At 39.4% G+C, this 21862-nt stretch overlaps 1 long non-coding RNA gene across 2 annotated transcripts in view; it reads right to left on the reverse strand.

The window, feature by feature from the left end:
• The window catches only part of LOC107051651, a 92667-nt gene that overhangs the window by 14758 nt on the left and 56047 nt on the right, over positions 1-21862 (reverse strand). Inside the window, exons 3-4 of one of the 2 annotated variants that reach the window (XR_006936191.1) lie at positions 19324-19448; positions 16287-16355 (exon numbers count right to left, since the gene is read on the reverse strand). This is a non-coding gene — a long non-coding RNA (uncharacterized LOC107051651). The remainder of the gene's footprint in view (positions 1-16286; positions 16356-19323; positions 19449-21862) is intronic. The other variant, XR_005856196.2, reaches the window with a different exon arrangement.

A 21862-nucleotide genomic window follows, 5' to 3' on the forward strand; every position in this document is an offset into this window, starting at 1 on the left:
GACACTCCTCTGACAGAATGGACCTGGTAGCAGTAGGGGCAGGAAGGCAGAAGATAGAAGGACACATTTCAAAGCTCAGACATTAAGTTATTTTGTAAACTGTAATGACTCAAAGCAGTAAGTATCTACTATTTACTTGGAAATCTGACTAGCATTATTAAGCACTGACAAACCAACCTTGCGAACACCATGAGCCCAAGCCACAGAGCCCTGAGTGCTGGTGCATGTTTCCCATCAGACACAGACAGCAACACCAGACAGCCAGCATCAACATTTCAAAAGCAGAAAGGAACATCCCAGCATGCCCTCTGCCCTCTGCTTGTGAGAATCTCAGCCTCCCTGAGCCAGGACCTGGGGCTCTTATGGTCTCCTGGCTATGAGAGCAAAGGGAGTGGTGGTCACTGCCCTCTGCTCCCCAGAACAAAGGCTGGGGCTGGTAGGCCCCTTGCATCTCTTGCATCACATGGACACCATCTCGGCCCACCTGAAGTGGCTGTTAGTGTTAGGGGATGCATGCCATGTTTGCTGTGCTGTGGTCACGCTGACTGAGCGCTTCCTGCAAAGGAGTGAATAGAGATTCATGTTCATTGTGGCAAAGAGCACAAACTGGGAAAGGAAGAGCCAGGGACTGAGGTACATCCATTCCTGCTGTGGTTCAGCAGCAATGCACAAGTATGAGGTGTGTATGAGGTGTGTGTCTGTGGGTACTGGACTGATGCCTGGAGGGCTATCTGTGAGGTTTCACACTGGCACTTAAGACACAGAAAAAGTATTGACACACTAGAAACACAATATGTACAAGTGGCCTAATCTGTTACGGATACTACTCCTAACACTGGAACTCCAAAAATTAGCTTGGTAGAAACTGTCTTTGTAATTACTTATCTGCATCAAAACATGACAGAAACAGAAACATTTCATGATGATGATTTGAAGTGGTCATGTAGTTAATTAGCAGTCTGTTAGCACAGTCACCTTTCCTACTTCGTGCTGCTCCTACAGTCTTACATTGCCCTTTGATTTAACATTAGATTTTAATACTTCTGGGCAAGGATTTGTTTCCCTATATATTCATTCCACCTCAAGGAAATAGGCCCACATTCCGACTGATGTCTGCAGTTTCTAAATGCAATCATTAGTAATATTTATTGTTATTCTGTGTGTGTCTGTCCAGAAAAAGACTATACCAGAATAACACTCAGAACAATAACTGGATGGAGATGTGTGCCCTAAGCTCACATGCTTCATTCCAAAACCATGCCAGTTCATGTGAAAGTCAGTGGAAAAACCTGATCAAATGTGGACTTCTGATTCCAGCATCTCTTTGCTAGATTTACTGATTTATCACAGCTAATGCCCTTTTATTTCTCTCTCTTCATATGCTAGGAATGTAAGTAGACCACAAAGGTGAATGTGCACAGTTGGTCAGAAAAGTTGCTGTGATTTCAAAATTAGGAATGAAAAACACCAAGTGCAGATTGGGAGGGGAATAAAAATGTGGTATTTAATATATTCGTGATTTTTAGAAACAAAAAGGAGAAAAGAAAAAATGATGGCTTCCAGTATCACCAGAGCCTTTCCTTAGTCTCAACATTCTTTATTTTAATTCCTGGATTCTCAACAGTCCAGTATTCCCATATTATTGTGCACTCCTTCATAACTCTGATCCTTCCTGCCTAGGAATGGTTAACTTCGTAGTTACGGGTTTCTGCATCTCTCTCCCTCTTTCTTTTCCCCCTCCCCGTTCATGAATCAAAAGCTTCCTGCCTCCGTCGGCATTGCTTCATGGCTCTCTAACTCCTCTCCCCATCATGTGGCCTGCCTCTCTCTGTGTCTTACTCTTCTCTCATCCCCAGCAGAGCCACTCCAGGCCAGGGTAGCCTCTCCCTCAGGTTCTCTTGTCTGACTGTCTGTGTCAGTATGGAGTGACAGGGAGCAGGATCACCATCCCAGTGTCTCCCTAAGCAAGCAGCACTCACATAGCTCACACGCCTGCCTGCAGGCTTCTCTCTGTAATGTGACATGGATAATCGTGACACAAAATAGTCACAGATATCTGCTCCTAAAATTCAGGAATGTGACAGCTAGAGACAGAATTATTATTTTGTGGCCTGAAGACGATATAGAGTATTCAGGTCAGGATAAATCGGGAAGGATATTTGCCCTACTTTCATATTCTGGCTATTAATAACCAAAAGCATGACAGATTGTGGCTCATTCTGTGCGACTGCACAAAGCAGCGATGTGGCCTCCCCCACACCTCCCCATACACAGACTAACATTTTTGGCTAATGTTTGAAAGCCACTCTCAAACTCAGCCTTTGAGCTGGGAGTCAAGCCTCAAGCACATGGAGGCCCTCTTTCACCAGCACAAAAGGGGGGGCAAGACAGGCTGTAAAAAGATATAGAAGACTTATCTTTGATCTACTGACCCAGAAATCCCACAGAATACAAGCTGCTGCTCTCCCTCTGCTCTCTTCAAATCACAGCACAGCTCGGTTGGTCAGGACTTGCACCCTGTTTGCAAACAAGCCTCCTTCTGGGAAGAGCCTATAGGGAGATCAGGGAATACCCACCGAGGAAAGCCTAGTCACATCATTCCCAAAGAGTCTTCAGATCCATTGTGCTTATACAGGATTTCAGTAGGATGAAGCAACACTTCCTGTTCAGTACTGAAACAGTAAGAAAGCTCACACAGTTACAGAAACAAATCAAGTTGCACCTTCCCTGACTTTAAAATAGCAAATGAATTATGCTCCGTAATGACTCAGCACTCATCTTTTACAAATACATGAGGCAGAATTTGTATGGTATCTCACTGAAGAATACTCACTTTTATAAGCCATCATTAGGATTTTGGAAGATTAAATCCTCAGAAGCGTGAAGCTCTTCCACTTTTTAAAACAGTTGTTCAAATGCCAGCTTTTGTTTTCACTTTGCAAGGGGAAAAATACAGATATTTTTCAGTCCACCGAGATGGAAGAGCTACCCTGACAGCTGAGACAACTTCCCTGAATAGGATCCCTCTGCTCTTGGGAGTTGGAAAGATATTCTCTGCCACCCCTTTTGGGTCATTTATGCAATCTGCTCTAGCAACTGGTGCCAGTTCAGAGCCATCCAGACTCTGGACTGTTTAAATGCCATTCCCTGAATCTGTCTAGAGATACAGCCTTTATACTGCTGCCAACCACCACACTTACGGCCTATAACTGTAAAGCATTACTGCTAGTCCCACCAGTTACCACTTTAATTCTAAAAGTATAGTTCTCATGTGGCAAATGCACTGTGTAACACTTACGCAGGTAGGTAAACTCCCTTTTGTCTGTGTTTCTAGACTCTAATCCTTTTTTTTTTTTAATTATTTTTAATTTATCAGATAAAAAACCAAGCAAAGCAACAATAATGAGAGTAGGTCAGGTGCCAATAGCAGTGCACAAACCTTGACAATGCTCGTCTTCCCTCTCCTGCTTCTCCCACGGTGCACCAGCCACTGTTGACTCTGATCTTACTGAGCTGACAGGAGGCCTCAGCAAATGCATTTTATAATCCTTGCACCTTTTGTCCTCTGCTGACCCTAGTGCTAGTATTTCTAAGCAGCTTCCTGCTCAGCTCATTTAATAACTAGATTTACTAGATCTCTAACCACTATTTGTTGAAGGGTATAAGTTTTTGCTGGGTTCTATCTTGAGTTACTCTTCCAAAGGTTCTTTAGTATGGGAAATGAAATTTTTCCTTCACTTTGCTTCAGGAAGAAAACGTATTTTTGTTGTTGTTGTTTGTTTTTGTTTTTGTTTTTGTTTGTTTGTTTCCTGCTTCCTTTAATGCTAATAATAATGTTATCTTAGACAGAGACATCTTCAAACAAATAGAGGTCAGAGGTCTCCTGTGGACCTAAGCTGGGTACATGTTAATACAATAACAGAAAACTCACTCTGGTGTCTCCCACTGGACTGCTCAGTTAAAGTAACTTCTGCTCATGAAGGGTCAAGTTCTACCAGTTCTGCTCCTGTGCTGGAGTATCCATAGTGAAACCACCAAGGAGAAAAATCTCCAGGCTTGTCAGATGAAAAGGTTAGGCAGAAAATGGAAAGCAACTCAGCGAAAGGAGAATAAACAAAAGTGTATTACACCCACACTGCAAACATTGTTTTAGATGGACTTTGAAGGGGGTAAGAGAATGATAAAAAAGAATACATCCTTCTCTTTGCATCTATGCTACCAGGGTAATCCACACTCTTGGTTTCTGACCTTCCTAATTCAGGGACTGAAGCAGTTTATTAGGGATGGCAGAAAAAAAGTTCCTCAGAGGAGGCAGAGAGAAAAAGGCATAGGCAGGGCAAAAGAGTAGAAGTCCAATGATTTTGAATGAATCTAATCTATGAGCAGAGATAGAAGTAGAGAGGGAGATTTGTCTCCTTACTGCCTGTCTCTATCAGTCAAAATCTGGAGGAAATCCCTTCCAACAGTGACCCTCAACATTTCACTAAAATAGACTGGCTTAACAGCTATGGTAGAGCCTGACACTCCTAGTGTAAGTTTCAGATTAAGGCTACATGAATTAAGAATGATGGCTGGGATGAAAACTGAAACTGAAACAGGGAGTAAAATGTTCTAGAGAGAGAACAAAGAAAAAATGGGGTTGTGTCAATCTAGATGTGAAAATCAAACTTGGAAAAAAACTCACTCTTGAGCTAGACTAAACCTCTGTTCTCTGTAGAGGCTTATCACTCTATTGGATCCCACAATGCAGTTAGCAAGTGAAGCATCAAATGATGAACATTTGATTTTGTTTGCAAATGCACTTATGCACAATGTCTTACAAATGCAAAATACAAAAACTTAACAAATTATGTAATTATACTTTTCCTGCAGATTTTCTGGTGTTCTTCATATAGTATCTGAACATTTCTCACCGCGGTATCATCAATTTTTCACTACTTAAATATTTAAGCCTATGATTACCATACTTCTGCATCACAAAGCTATGAAATTTGATGCTGTCATATAAAATATACAAGTATAAAACTGACATTGTTTGCAAGGGCCTTTCGCTCAAAAAAGATGATGGTTTTGTTAAGAACAAATATATTGAAAATGTGTTTCTATCTAAATATTACTGTATATTTGTATTATTGTCTGTAATACACAACATGTAATAATATTCAGGGAGGCACACTGGAGCTTCTAAGCATTTTTCCTGACATTACCATTATCATTTTCCTCTTCTTGTATTTCAGAGAAGAACTATTCCAATTTAAATTTGACTTCCTCGGGAAATTCTCTTGCAAAACTCTGTCAAGAAGGACTGGTTCCAGACAAGCAGGTCATAGTCACATAGAAGTCAACTTCCCAAACTTTAAATTCATCCTTGTCCACAGGCACTTACTCCCTGATCCAGAAAAAGAAGCAACAGCCTTCCACTCTTTCTCTGCTCCCAGGAGCATTTGAGATTCACGGGGTTTTGTTTGTTTCACTGACTAGCAGAAAAAAGGACTAAAACAAGGGTTGAATACTCATGATAATCTACTCTTTTGTTGTTATGAAAGAGTGGTATTTACCTGGCTAAAATAATTTTATTTACTCATTTGGCAAAAGGTAGGAAGAATTTGGAGGCAGAACACAAAGGTAAATCTAGTTTTGCATAGGTAACCTTCACAGAAGATAATTCTGAGAAATCAGAAGTTAGTTTAACTCTTGGACACAACCTGGGTGTTCTTACTCATGAACATTGTCACCTAATTCCTGGGAGGTTTTCATCAATGTAACAGAGGACAGCAATAATCCCACTTAAAATGCCTTCTACCAAAAGACTTCTTTCACCAAGGAACTGGTTCTCCAGGGAAGGCTCATTTTCCTGACCAGAACCAATAGTCCAAGCTTGTGCTTTTTTTGGCATATGTCTATAAAAGACGTATCTTACATGTACATGTATGCACTTCTTAGTTATGACTGCACTTATTAGTTATATCCAGAAATATTTTCTTTCCACTACACACAACCAGAAAATCAGTGATCCTTAGTGAAGTGCAGTCTGTACAGCCCTTACTGGGTAGCCTTTGGACATTGCCTAGGAGACCATGTGTATTTCAGCACTTAAACATGAGCATCTTCAGAGAACAATATTTTTATAAAATCAATACATTTATAACATTTTTCTTTAATCATCACCTACATCCTGAGAGTTCACAAAATATTCTGACAGTAAGTCACCAGACCCAGATAATTTTTTTATTTAACTACCTTTGCTTTAAAGCTGTAAAAAGTAAACATATTTTTCTTAAATGAATGATGATGGTTACGCAGCATAGTACCAAACCAGAGTGCCAAAATAGCAAAATCATCAGCTATTGTTGTATAGTGGTGTTCCCAAGAAGTTACAATTGTATTTACAAGGGGATTTTAAAGCTTGGGATATGTTCTGTATGGAAATAAATCTTAGTGTCTCTGGCCAGGTGGTGGGATATTTTATTTTTTTACCACATCAATCACTAGAAATTAAATCATCAATTGGTAGTGACTCAGTCACTAGAGAATATGAAGCAGAAGGAGTGGTATATTTTTGGGGACTAGAGGAATACAGAAAAACATTTTGAAGTTCAGAGATGGACAGGATGCAAGAAATAAACTCATTAAATACTTCTCTACAGTTATTTTCCATTCTTTCGCCACCCTGAAGATGGATGCAGGAGGTTAGAATAACAAAACCATGCTATATATCAAACATTAGAGATTAAAAGACTTTCACCCAAATCTTTTCCCTCTTCCTCTGCCCCAGATGAGGTGCAGCAGGCTGGAAAAAAAAGCAAACATCCAAACCATCAGGCAAACAACCTTAGCTTTCAAGACTGCTGTGGGCAAGAAAAATAATATTATTTCAAGTATGCAGACAGACCTTCCCGACAGACATCCAGCACTGGGAAAGAGACCATACCTTGTACCATGAAGCCATTTCTTAAGTAGCTGATTAAAAGACGTCTGTATATCAGCTGGCCTACCATCCTAGGTGGCAAACTGAGAAATCTGAATGGGAAGTCAGAAAAACAGAAACTATTCTTGGACCATCATTGCAAGTAAGCACACTCGGCCTTTGAACAGGCTAAGCTTTTTATCCCAGCTGCACTTCAATTCAAAGGTTTAATAGTGCTTTGGAGATGCAGCTATGGGCCACCCACCTTACAAAATGTAATCACACTGTAACGAGCATAGCTCACTGCCAGTTCCGGGGCAGAAGGTGACAGATGGGAACAACATCCTGTATATCGATAAGAGAACAATAACAATAGCATCTTTCCTTGAAGATACCTTTTTAGTGAGATTAAGGCTCAGAGGCATATAACTCCACAAGCTGGAAAACTGTTAGGACTTCTACATTAACATGGACACTATGTGGTGTGTCACATGCTAAGGATGAAAAGCCTCCTGGACAAAATGAGCTGCATTTCCAAAATTAGGCTTTCTATGTTCACCCACACAGGAGCGAAATCATCAAACTAAGGTCAGCGTTGTCATTTGAGACTGCTCCAGACCACAGAGCGCAGGCATGACTGTCTTAAAGTTTAGCAGTGCCTGGAAGTACTCAGTGCCCAAGATGGTATTTGGATTTCTAGAGGTAGACTTTAACCACAGATGTGAAAATAATCTAAGGTCAAGTATACAGTGAAATGAATATTCTGGAAAGGGAAGGAAAGAGGGAAGAGAAAAAAAAAAATGTTACTAGCTTATTGAAGAGAAGCTAGAGAAGACACCAAAGAAATCACATAAGTTATCTCAGGGACCCTCCAACAGTTTAAGTTCTAAAGTTGACTATCTCAGAAAGGTCTACCTTTCTCTGGTACTCTGAGCTAAAATCTCTAACAAAAGAAATAAAATGGAAACCCAAATTTGTATTTTTTAGCTGTAATACCCTGAAATTTGGCTCAGGATATTTAAAGGGGCAGGTGGAGTTAGCAACCAAATTTTCACATTTTGGGTTTTTTTTTAACCTGGGGCATGAAAGCTGGCTGATGCTCCTGGTGGTTGTGTGACAGGTTGCACCATCTTATGTGCCATGAAATCACCTGGTGAGCTGCAGTGCAATTTGCAGCATCTATCCTGCAGATGTCCATGACAGGAACAGTGAAGACTGCTGAACAATGGCAAGAGGTGTGCTGACAGAACCACCAAAGGAGGTATAGGTACCATCTGCCTCTTCTTGTGTTAAGTTCATCCTAGTTACAATCAGTCCATCGGGATTATAAAACTTTATTACATCCACCCACAAAACCAAGGAATTTAAAAAAAAAAGGGGGGGGGAAATGGTCTCTAGTTCAAACACTGAAGATAGAACAAGAACAAGCCTGGTGCAAATATTTCAGTCAAATAAACAGGGGAATTCAACAGATGCAAAATATATATATATATATTAAAGAGTTTAACTTAGAAGATTTGAACAACCTCCGTAGTAGTTTTCAGAAGAGTATCTTTGTACTCTTCAAAGTACAACAACAAAAACAGAAAATTCACATTGTTCACTGTGAAAAGAAAATATTAGTTCTTTTTCCATCATCTTTCCTTCTGTTTAATCTTGCCCCGGTATGTTTTAACATAAGCTACTTTGGGATGTTAACAGCACAGAAATATGCATTTCCCTTTAGCTGCCAGAAAAGGGCTTTTTGAGCTAGAGTTGTGTTAAGCTCATTACTTCTTTTAATTTCTTCTTACTAGTAAAGAATTTTTAATTGTTTGAATCCAAACAACTGATATAGCTATTTAGAGGGTCAGAGAATGCAAATGAGGACTAAAAAATTCTTTCAATATAAGACCAGAAGTCTCTCTATGCCATGGCGACAGCACTTTTTCATTACAGATTCCTCATGGTTGCTCTCTCCATATTGACAAGATCATTTCATAGGGTGAGGAGGTAAGGGAAAAGAGAGATCATGCTGAACAGAAAAATTGTTATGACGAGCAATTAGCAACATATACCCCAGTATATCACAGTAATTCTTCTCCTTTCATTTCATGAAATAGACTGATCATAAAAATGCTTCCCATTTGAGTGCCTCACAGTTGATGCAGTTTTCATCAGACTGTATTTTCCCTTAGGCTGAAAAATACTGACATCAACAGGAACATCAGATGTGTTGAACCTGCCATCACCAGGCTGAAGAACTCCTGTCCTCACTATTTCTCCTACATTCCAGTGAACTGCCTGCTTGCACAGATGGGACTAACTCAGTTCCACTAAGGAATATGCTGTCACAGAGATTCATATGTTGCTATTTCTCCCGGATATTTGCATTTTTCACATGCTGCTTTTTTGATGTTACCTCTTCCCTTTAAGATCCATGCCAAACTGTTACAGGAAAAATAGCCTTGAAGCCTGCATAAGCACAACTCCACAGGCACTTTAGGTAAAAGATTAATAAATAGTCATTATACTGTAAAAGCTTGTTTACATGACTATATTACCTGTATATGCAAATTGGCCTCTAATCATAACAAAGGTGATATTGATAGAGCTGTAACAAAATGTGTCTTGGAACATACATGATACTGATTTTTTCTTGATGTTCTTAAAGGATCTTTTTTGTGTTTTCATCTCTGTTAGGATCTGTTGTGTTTTCCCCACTGAATATCACTGCATAGTTTCCTTCCAGTACTTGAAAGGAGATTATATACTGAAGGGAATCCAACTTTTTACATGATCTGATGATCATGACAGAGTAGTAGGAATGTCTTTAGACAAAAATTGGGGAGATTTAGGTTAGATGTTAGGGGGAAATTCTTTACTCAGAGAGTGGTGAGGTGCTGAAGAGGTTGCCCACAGTTGCTGTAGACACCTCATCCTTGACGCTGCTCAAGGCCAGGCTGGATGGGGTCTTGGGCAGCCTGAGCTGGTGGATGGCATCCCTGCCCATAGCAGGAGGTTGTAACTAGAAGGTCTTTAAGGTCCCTTCCAACCCAAGCCATTCTATGACTCTGTGATACTATGATTAATAGAAAACTGAAAGAGTCTTTATTCCCTTTCCTTATGCAAAATTCCACTCATGGCTATAAAAAACTGTCCATTTAGCTAGAACTGTTCATTTATAACTATCACAGAAAAAGGGAAACATTACTCCCATTTTTAAGAAAGGAAGAAAGGAAGACCCGGGGAACTCTAGGCCAGTGAGCCTCACCTCTGTGCCTGGGAAGATCATAGAGCAGATCCTCCTAGAAGCTATGTTAAGGCACATATGAGACAAAGAGATGATCTGAGACAGCCAGAATAGCTTCACCAAGGGCAGATCTTGCCTGACCAGTCTGGTGACCTTCCGTGATGAAGTGACGGCATTGGTGGACAGGGAAAAGGCAACAGATATCATCTTCCTGGACTTCTGCAAAGCCTTTGACATGGTCCATCACCACATCCTTCTCTCTAAATTTTAGAGATATGGATTTGAAGGATGGGCTGTTCAGTGGATTAAGAATTGGTTGGCTGGACGTAGCCAAAGGGTTGTGATCAGTGGTTCTACGTCAGGGTGGAGGCTGGTCACAAATGGTGTCCCACCTGGTGTCCCAGGTGGGTTGGTCTTGGGACCGGTGCCCTTCAGCATTCTCATCAATAACATAGACGATGGCATCAAGTGCACCCTCAGCAAGTTTGGAGACATCAGCAAGTTTGGAGACGACACCAAGCTGAGCGGTGTGGTTGACACATTGGAGGGAAGGAAAGCCATCCAGAGGGACCTGGACAGGCTGGAGAAGTGGGCCCATGAGAACCTAATGAGGCTTGTCCTGGTGGACAAGAAGCTGGACAAGAGCCAGCAGTATGTGCTTGCAGCCCAGAAGGCCAGCTATATCCGGGGCTGCATTAAAAAAGGGGTGGCTAGTACGGAGAGGGAGGTGATTGTTCCCCTCTACTCTGCTCTTGTGAGGTCCAACTGGAGTACTGTGTCCAGGCCTGGGGCCCCCAGCACAAGAAAGATGCAAAGCTCTTGGAATGAGTCCAGAGGAGGACCACTAAGATGATCAAAGGGCTGGAGCACATCTCCTATGAGGAAAGGTTGAGGGAACTGGGCTTGTTTAGCTTGGAGAAAAGAAGGCTCCAGGGAGACCTCATTGTGGCCTTCCAATACTTGAAGGGAGTGTATGAACAGGAGGGGGAATGGCTGTTTACATGGGTGAATAGTGATAGGACAAGGGGGAATGGTTTTAAACTGAGACGGGAGGTTTAGGTTAGATATTAGGAGGAAGCTTTTCACTCAGAGGGTGGTGACGCACTGGAGCAGGTTGCCCAAGGAGGTTGTGGATGCCCCATCCCTGGAAGCATTCAAGGCCAGGCTGGATGTGACTCTGGGCAGCCTGGTCTAGTGGTTGGTGACCCTGTGCATGGCAGGGGGGTTGAAACTGGATGATCATTATGGTCTTTGTCAACCCAGGCTATTCTATGATTCTATGATTCTGTGATTCTATGATTTGGCTAGAGAGTGAGGGTATTTCTCTTTTAATTACATATACCTGAATAAGAGACACTCCTGGGTATTAAATCATGACTGAGTAGGTGGTTCTTTAAAGGAGTTACTTGTGTCCAAGCTGAATATTAGGTAGCAAAACTCTGGCTCTTTATTGGTGGCATATGGTCTAGAGTTGTGTGTTCAATCTGGGTACAGCTATGACTAGTATTGCCAAGAGATTTTAACTGGAGCAAAGTTTACATAGACTCTTCTGCATTACTGCCTAAGCCTTTGTGTGCACTGAAGTCCTCTGTTTACACCTCAGCTCTAGAAGGCTTTCCTGCAAGAAAACAGAAATGATTAGAAGATATGGTTGTCTTCACTTCCAGACTCCTGGGGTATCTTTCTTCTTTGAAATCATGGCTTCTTTATGGTAGTTTAAACAGATGAATGATGTTTGTACAAAAGTCAGAGTGCTGAAAGAAAATAATGTTGCTTTATTTTCAAATTTTAAAAACATTTAAATGGCACAAACCTGGAGGCATTACAGAAAGCAGTCATGGAAAGGAAAGCATAATCACTTTTTTTTTTTTTTTGGTCTATAAAATCAACTCTATTTTCAAAATTAAAACTTTAGAATGACTTCATATTTTGTTAGACCTAGTATCTGAACATACTAAAAGAAAACAGGCTACTTTCCTGATACTATTGAGAACATGGTAAAAGGAATCACAAATATGACAACAAAAAACGACAAGGTACAGTTGGTGTATCAGGATTGCCAGAAAGTATTGGTGCTTAAAAGAAAGCAGAAAATTAGTGTGGAATGTGCAATTTGCTTTTTTGTTTCCTGTGTTTCAGTTCTAATAATGAACCTCAATGATGGGATGGAATTAAGGTCCTTAAGAATCCAATGCAGAAACAATGTTTTTGACGGCCATTGGTGAAAGCTAAACTACGTTATCCCTCCCTACTGAAGACTATCACAGAAAAAAAGGCTCTATCTTCAAAGGAAATTTATCAAGGATTTGACTCTGGTAGCTATGTCTTCAGAAGAAAGACATCTGTGAGCAAAGGGCTTTTCAGTGTAAGCAAGTGTTGGCCTGGGGTCCACAACATATACACACAGAAAGAGCCAGAGAGATATATTGTCTACTATTTCCAAATATTTAGACATAATCAATTTGGTTGTAATGTTAGATTCTTCATTTTGGTACTACCCTACTCTGGCCTAATCTACCTATAATGACCCTGCTTGCAAAACCTGATCATGGATCATAGTATCTAGCCCTTACTATGGGCTCCTTTGTCTCATATTATGCTTTTTTACTTTTTTCCTTTATTTTTTTTCTCTTCGTTGATTGGATTGTTTTGATGCTATTGTTAAGACTTCCACCAGTCTGACTTTTTACAAAGACCAGTGAAAATACCAGTTAATGCTTGCAGAACGATCTTGCCTGCAAGTTCACCACTTTCACGATAAATCCTCTCTTTCATCTCTTATGTGTGCCAGTGTCTTCAGCAGCATACCAGTCCTGTGTAGGCCAGAGCATAGCATTAGAGGAAATCACAGAATCCCCGGCAATTAGTGGTTAGCAGAATCCCATCTTCTGCTCTAATTTTAGGGAGCAGGAAGGAAGGAATGAATAATATGCTGTTATAATTTTCCTACAGATTCCTACAAATTATGCAATGAAAAGAATGGAAATACTTGAAATGTGTTTCTCTCTTCTCTGCGCTTTCCATACACAATTCTACTTTTTCTAACCTAGTGCTCAATTAAAAGCAGTTTACTAATATTGGAGGATTTAATGAGGTGTTCAGAAAGCATGCACCTGCCAGAAAATGAATTACACTCTCTGTTTTGCAGCCTCTAGGTCAATTATTTTATCTGAAAGTTGAAAGTGACTTCAGGTAGAAGCAGAGAAGGACACAATTTGAGATAAATTAGTGTCTTTGCCACATTTTATAGGTCAGCCATCCAGTACTTTAGCACAATACCTAAATGAAACGAGTCTCATATTTGCTCTATTACTTCTACACTGAGCCATCTACAAAGTTTCTGAAACCAGAAGGCTTGCTGGCTATCTAATCTAACAGTACGATATATGTAAATGAGCTGTTTAGCACATAAACTATATTCAGGGAGATTCACTGACTGGTGACATTAAATTAAAATAAAACATAGCTGATATTCACACAACAAAAAATGGGAAAAGAGCTCAGCCTACAGCAGAGAGCATTTCTAAAATGTGTTTTCTAGAAGTGTTACACCTATCCAAAACATGGGGCTTTTGACTGAAGGTTGTCACTGGCACTGAAGATTGTATTTAATGCTTTAGAATGGGAATGGAAAAGCACAAGCATGCTCTCCTCTGTGAATTTATTCATCATGGAGAAAAGCTACTGAAAATGGGGTGTGTTTTTCCCCAGACTATTTTACATTCAAAACAACAGCCCTGTCTGCACTGGAAAATTCCACAATATGTGAAGACCTACAGGGGGACAACTGGGCATGTCACAGGAGACTGCAAGAAGGTACTTAGAGAAACAGGTACCTGTTTTAAGCAGATTGAAAAAGGGTAACTATACTCACAGTAGATATCAGTCAGAAATTCAGAAGATCCTTCAGAAAAACAAAACAAAACCAACCAAACAAAAAAAAAACAGACAAGGCAGATTGCAGTTTTTCTGATATTTCCAAAATCATGGATGTTGCCAACAAGCAAAACCAAGCGATAACAAAAATGAAAAACTAAAACAATAGTAATAATTAATAATCAAACAACAACAAAACCACACACATTTTTCCACCTATCCTTTCACTCTTTTCAGACTTTCTAATACAAGAACATTTTAGAATGGAAAATTTATTTTCAAACAATCAATAATTTCAGTGAAATTTGATTGTTCTCAGCTCCTCGCTGTAATTATTGCCTGTGCTGAGCTCTCTCTCTCTGTGCATACATATACACACACACATACATACACTTTGTTAATAACAAAGGCCTCCGTACTGTCCATCAGATACTTATAAACTCTTGAGGGCTAGTTCAAAATGTATTGATGTGAAGTCATAAGCGACCAAAGAAAAGGTTTTATATGAAGTTTATATGTATTCAGTACTCTGATGCTTTCCATAAAACACATGTAGTGTAATATACACGCATAAACATAAACTGATCATGCAAATAGCATACTCATGACAGTTATTCAGAAAACTTGTTAAAAATTGCAAGGCATCCACAGCTCTATCTAAATCTTTGGTTTGTTCTTTCAATCCAGATATTGGCACAACTGAAAAAAAAATATATATCTCTATGAAAGCTATAGGAGCATTCAGGGAACTAGAGGGAAAACTAACCAAAGCTTTCACTTACTTTCTAGAATAGCCATGTTATAAAAATTACATTCTGACAAAAAGAGCCTTTCCAGATGTAGCTAGATAATATTGAACTCTGTTTCCACTAAGAGCTTTAGGAATAGCATTAGCTCACATGGAAATAATTTTTTAACAAGCTGGGAGTGGTTCTCTAACAGTTCCTGAAGCTGTTCCCCCATGCCTATGTCCCCTCCTCTCTGGCTCATTTTAGGAGCTACACCCAATGTGCAAAATGACCTGTGCACCTAAAGAGGCACAAATGATTTTATTCACGGAAAGAAAGGAATATCAAAACTGTCTGGCTAAAAACATTGCAAGAGCCAAAGTAGACCTTTGTACAGTGTTTATCCGACAAAAGCCAGCATAATTAATCTATCCTAATCATATTGTGATGAAATACAACCAATTTATCTTTACAGGTTCCCGGTATATTATGACAAATACAATTTCTCATATGATGATGTAAGAAGCTGAAAAGCTTGTTAAAACTGAACTTACATTTTCCTGAAGACCGTAAATTTGAAAGGTCCAGATCATGTAGTGTGAGTTTGGAAAAATAGATTACTATGTAAAAGTTAGTGATTATGAAAGAAGGGTCAGTTGTATTTAGACATAGCCCAAAGATTCAGTGTTTTATCCCATGTAGATTGAACCACCAGGATCACTTTTCAACTGTCATTCTCCTTGTCTTAGCAGGAACTTTGACTTGTTCACTTGATTTTTTCTAACCTTCAACAAATATATTTCTGCCATGTTAGACTCCAAAATATCAAAGCAGTCAGAAAAATTTATTCTGGGAATAGTTTACCAAGAATGAAATACAAGAAAACTGAGGAAAGAAGAGATGGAGAGCATCAAATTCAGGTTTGGAGGACAGCAGGTGAATGACAATCCCAATGTTTCAAGGAAAAAGAAGAAAGATAAGCAAAGACAATCAATTAGAGACACTATTTTTCTTCCTAACAGTAAGGACACAGAATTGTTTTCCAAGTAAAAACTACTCAAGTAGGTAGCACTGGTTGTTCAGAAGAACAGAGCAAAGAAAAAATATAAGACAGAAAGAAAAGGGGACCACATTCTCTCTTCATTTCACGAACTTCTTAATCACTGCAAGGTATGGATTTTTGGCCTACCAGTCAGACAACAACTCAGTTTATTCATCTGTAAACTCTTAAGGTGTACTGCTGCAGTGCCACCCTTCTTTGCCATGAACTTCAGAGGGCTCAAGAGTCTTGGCTTGCTGCCCCTGACTCCTATCTTGGCAAAAGAAGATATCTTAATAACTCTGACAGTCTTAGGCTAACAAAATGTTTTATAGGCTTCTGTGGATGCATGATGATTAAGTTCTTTAATGAACTTAAAGAGACAACCCTGACCCAAGAACTGACAGTCACAAGCAGGACTTGTCATGCCAAAAGAAGAGGAAAGCAGTTTTACCTGCACTTATTATATGAAGCCATATAACTGGGGCAACTTCTTCCACTTACCTTGACTTCGTTCTGCTCTCCACGGCTGTAATGGAATCAGAGGTTCCATAATGATATTTTGTGCCAGACCTGTATGAACAACATCATGGCCATGATCTACCACAACATCTATACAATAAACAGCTCATCAACAAACAGAAAACATGAAGCAGACAGAGCCTACGCAGAATCTGGTCTTGCCTTGTGTTATCTCTAAGAGCTGTGGATGCCACCAAGCAGCAACCAATTCATCTGCAACACTGACTGATGTGTATTTCTCCAGCTTAGATTCACTTGAACACATTCATATATGCAAATAAAATTGTCACAAGTGAATGAAGTAATTCCTCCTACATGCTGGAAAGGAAGAAAATAGGTTAGTTGTTATAACTATTGTTAAATATTTAGGAGTAAGGCCCCCGCTTACAGGATGAATGAATGGATAGAGACATTCAATCTAGTTATGTTATTAATAATTTACACTGTCTTTCAAACTGCATTATATATGCCCAGTGAGTAGCCTGTACTCAGAATTTGAACTATCAAATTAGTTCATTGATTAACTTATTTTTCTGCTGGATACTGCACCTGCACTGCATTTCAAAACAAGACTTCATTACTCTTGTATCTTCGTTGATTACCTTTCACCTGGAAACTGACCCCAGAAATTCCATCACTGTGTATAATTCATAGCATTAACACTTATTTTAAGTTTCAATCCTCAGAACGCAAATACAGAAGTTGATGTGGTGATTTAATTGAATTTCACATGCCAGTTTGGACTCACATTCATTTAAATCCAACTCAGATGAGACTGACAGTTTGAATATCACTACACTGTAAGCCAAGAATAAAAATCAGTCAACCACAGCACAGCTAACTGTATGGATTTCCCATTTTGCTAATGTAATTCCCTCCAGTTGACATGTCTTGTAAGCAGTATCCTTGGAAGCAAACAACTGCAGAAAGAAAACAGCAGATTCAAAGACAGTTTGACTTTAAAACAGTAGAAACAGTTTATTTGCAAGTCTCTGTCTCTGAAACAGCTATATATTTTCCAGGTACTTATTGATCCAGCAGTCTGGGCACCTCCACAGCTGACATAACAGGCTGTGATAACATCAGAGAACACTGCTTCTGCCATCTACCTTCCCCAGAAGAGAGAAGATCCCTTCATCCTTTCAGGAAAAAATGTGATCCACTTGTACTTTCAGTAGAGAGTATTACATTCTCAAGTGGCCGCCAAGGTTTGTCCTTGGGGGAATCCTCCTCTCCCAGAAGTGCCCTTCTGAAGCAGAGGAGTGCTTCTGAAGCACTCTTGCACATGGAACCACATGCCAAGCTGTGAGGTTTGGTCAGTTCTCAGATTGGGGGAGAACTGTGTGCCCACCTCTGTGGCCTAGCCAGGTTACAGCCCCCCAGCTGCTAACTGACCCACCAGCACATTAACAACACACTTGTGTCACTGCTGTTGACTGCACTGAGAAGGACCTTGTGGAAAGAGGTGGCCACACTCAGTCTGGAACCAGAGCAGAAGCCATTGTCTGGGGAAAGAAAAGTCAGGCACAAAATATTTGTTATATCTGCACTCACGACTGATTCTTCTGTGAGCGTCTAAAAGCATATTTTGCTTCAAAACAAATGCAAAGCAGTACACTCTGGTGCCCTGACACAGTACAAGCTGATGATAATGCATGCAGTGGTTGTTACATGCACTGCAGTACTCCATAACTCGGGTATGGATTAGATAACCTAATCTGCTTCTCCTTATCCGGATGGTCTAACACATCTTAAATGCAGCCTGTTGAAGAAAATAATAAATATTCTTGTCATACACCAGGGAATTAACTGCCCCTCTACATCTACATGTATGGGAATCATCTCTCTTGTCAATCCCTCCTCTTTCTTCTGTATGCTGTACCTTTATGTTCAAAAACTTACTTTTTATTACTTACTTCAGTGTATGAAACAGCTGCTTCTTAGTAAGACAAACTTGGCAAGTTTAAGGCATTAAAGCCTGACTGAGTTTTCCAAGGTATGATTTATAGTTCCCTTTTATTTGTACATTATGTAGAGAAGCCAAGAGTGAATAATCCTTTTGGGTATCAGGAATCCAAAAGACTGGTATCCTAGCAATAGCCAGTGTAAGGCAACTGGCCTAAACACACTTTTGTTAGATTTTGGCAATACTGTGTCTTTCTAAGGGTTGATTCAAACCCGGAGAGATTATAGCATATTCTTACTTCATATACTTGGCCTTTGCACTATAGTAGTGCAGAATGGACAATCCTTAAAGATTAGAGCATGACACCAACGTAAGACATTTTTAAAACAGAAGCCATAATTATTTTTAAAATTAAATCTAAAAATAGCAATTCCCACCCATACTTGGTTTTAGAAGTGGGGGAAACATTCTCTCATTTGGAGTAGTTTTTTATAGTCACATAGCTAAGATTTCTTTAGCTGGTTAGATTTTATTAGGAAGCAAAACTAAAACAAAACAAAACAAAAACCCACAACACTGGTTGGACTTCATAAAAGCATTACCTTTGCAAGTGTTCATTCTTGTTGCCATACAGCTAGCTAGCTACTAGCCAACCTTGCGGCTGCTCAGTTTGTTTTTTGCTTATAATTATGTCCCTGCTTAGCTCTTTTTTTGTGCTGGCCAGAAGCAACAAAAATGATAGATGACTTTGGCCAAAGAGGCCAAATACATATTACATTCTATTTCATATTCACTCATTCATTTCAGAAAAAAGGCTTATTTTAAACCAAACTAAGCAAAACAAGTCAGCACTACAAAAATATCGATCAAAGAGCCAGCATCTGAAGTTGGAAGAAGTGCTAGTGACTGGATTTGTTATCTGATTATAAATTTATTTTAAAAAGCAATATAACTCACAAGTGCTGGTTGAGTCAGCCTCAGCAGTGCCAGAGGCTCATTGCTGCTACTCTTGCATGACCCACCTTGTACACAATATGGACACAAGAAGTGCAGTTCACAATGAAAAAAAATACATTCGAAGATGCATTGGGCTGAACCCAATTCTGAAAGTACCTGAGCATGTACAGCAAAGAGAATGTTTCTTCATTTGTGGTATCAAGGGCATCCACTGATCTGTTCAATGTGCCGTGATGTGTGGCACGTTACTCAAGGGAATCTCCTTTAATCTGTCTGAAAATCTGGTTGGAACATAAGAACAAAGTTATTCTCTGCAGACCTCCAGTCACTTCAGCAGCAAATCATTTTTTATAACTCAGGCTGCTGGGACTAACTTTAAAGCCTCATTTTGTTGGAAGTTTGAAAGGTACACCTTGTATACAGTTCTCATCTTTTCACTCAGATCTATGCAGAGTTTTTGAAAAAGTGACACAGTTTTCAGCTGGGATGGAAGGAAGTTTTATTCTGCTGGAAAAAAAAGAAAATACCTTCATATTGATCTTTTGTCAGGAACATTTTCAAACGTAAGCCTTTATTGCCAACATTAAGGAGTGGGATGACACCTGGAAGTCAGACATTTTGATGTCAATTCAGAGCAATGAAAGAGAAGCAAAAAAGTTGCCAGAGACACTGGGAAGAGATTAATGGGAAGAAAACTGTAAGTTATGTGCATCTGTGTGGATGTCTGCAAAAATATCATGATCATGGTTGAAAACAAATATTATTCACCTTTTAGACAAAGGGGCATTTGTTCTGTCTCTACAGCAGTAAGTCAAAGATCTGGAAGGACAGAACTGCACCAACCAGGGCAGATCCACAAACCTCATGTGTAGACACTAACCCCTGAATTGTTTTCCTGATTTCCAAATTACCCATTCAGTGTTTGACTATACTGAATAAGCAAGAACACCCTTTTAAATCAAGCCTCTTGTAAGGCAGGAAATCTTAAAAAAAAAAAAAAAAATCACTTTCTCTGCAATGAAATTCTTCTTCAGTAAAATGAATTTCCCTTAGGAACTCAGACTTCATGGATGAGATAAAAGCAGTGGGATGAGGAGAAAATATAAAATCTAGTCACTAGGGGAATTTGCTTCTAGATCTACATTTTCACTGTTCATGAATAGGGTTTTACACCCTTCTCTGCCAAATATTTAGCAGGGAAGCTGGCACAACTACAGTAGACACAGTCACTCCAGCTGAACCTGCAAGAAGCACCTGGTGATAAAGTATATGAAAAAAATCAGTGTTCCAGACATATGTGGCAAATGAAAGACTACCTCCACTGCTTTTTGCTAATAAAGGGGAAGATGGTTAGAATGTATTAAAAAAAAAAAAAAAAAAAAAAAAAAAAGGAAGGAAAAAAGAAAAATAGTTAATTAAAAAAGAAAACTAGTAAAGACCAGGATCTGGAAATAACGCTTTGTATCAATCTACTTAACTTAACTGGTGAATAACAAGCTCCAGAGGGAGGAATTAAAGTAGTTGCAAGAGCCTCAAGCCTTAGAGGAGAATTAAAAAGCATAATGTCTCAAGTCGGGAAGATTGAATCTTTCATTTGGTTTAGACAAAATAAAATTTACAGTTTTGTTTGGCAGCAGTAAGTATTTTTTTTAAGGACTAAAATGAACATTCAGGTTTCACATTTGCAGTTTTCATAAAAGCAAACTTCATGTTTCAGCTGATGGGAATACTTTAAGAAATAATACTGCCCTTCGTCCTACAGGTACATGAACACACATCTGCAAAATCAGCAACTTCCTATTTTTCCCAGACTTCTGAAACCACAGCCATTGAAGCTCCTCCACAAAACCTCATAATTAAGAAACTTAGAAAAACAAACAACAAAAAAAACCACTCAAACCCCTCAAAACAAACAAACAAAAAAGACCTAAATAACCCCAAAGAAATCCACACTCACAAAATGCAACCTTTCCCACTTTATATGGTGTCCCAAGCGTACAGAATCTCACAAACCCTCTTGGTCTAAAAACAGATAAATAATATATCAACACTAGATCTCCTTATACTGTGACAGGAGGCAATAGAGCTAGCAAACAACTTTTACTTCATTTAAGGCCTTTTTTTAGCAGTACAGCGTGAAGCGGGCACAGTGCAAATGAGAAGGCCAGTGAAATGAGATGAAATTTGCTACTGTGCTAGCAAATCACTGCTGCAAATTCATCAACAGTCCGTAATATGCAAAGAATGATGAAAATGATTCTATACTGTGCATGATGTACAGGTGCCTATTCCAAACACGAGAAACATCAGTCAATGGCTAGATATAATTACAAATAAGTAGGAAAATAAAAGACTAGAACACAAGAACAACTGAAATTTGTCAAGAAAGAACTCCTGTGTTTCAAATAAAAAGGCACACTTCTTCTTAATCAGTACAGCCTAGAAGGTTGTCCTCTTCCATTTAAGGTTATGTGGGAGGGAGGGTGAATGCACGGCTTTTTTGCACAAGCTTTTCCAGATGCCCCTGATCGTCCCCCCAGACATAAGGAATGCATCAATCTGATGAGAAGGAGGATGAAGTTCAGGAGGTTCTGTAAAACCTTACTGAGATCTGCCATAAATCTGTGCCTAAGTTTTCCATCTTTGAAAAAAAGATCTTGATTCTTACTTTTTAGTAAGTACCTGGATATAAAAT

The sequence above is a fragment of the Gallus gallus genome, chromosome 2 (genome assembly GCF_016699485.2).
Source record: "Gallus gallus isolate bGalGal1 chromosome 2, bGalGal1.mat.broiler.GRCg7b, whole genome shotgun sequence".
In the NCBI taxonomy this organism is placed as follows: Eukaryota; Metazoa; Chordata; class Aves; order Galliformes; family Phasianidae; genus Gallus; species Gallus gallus.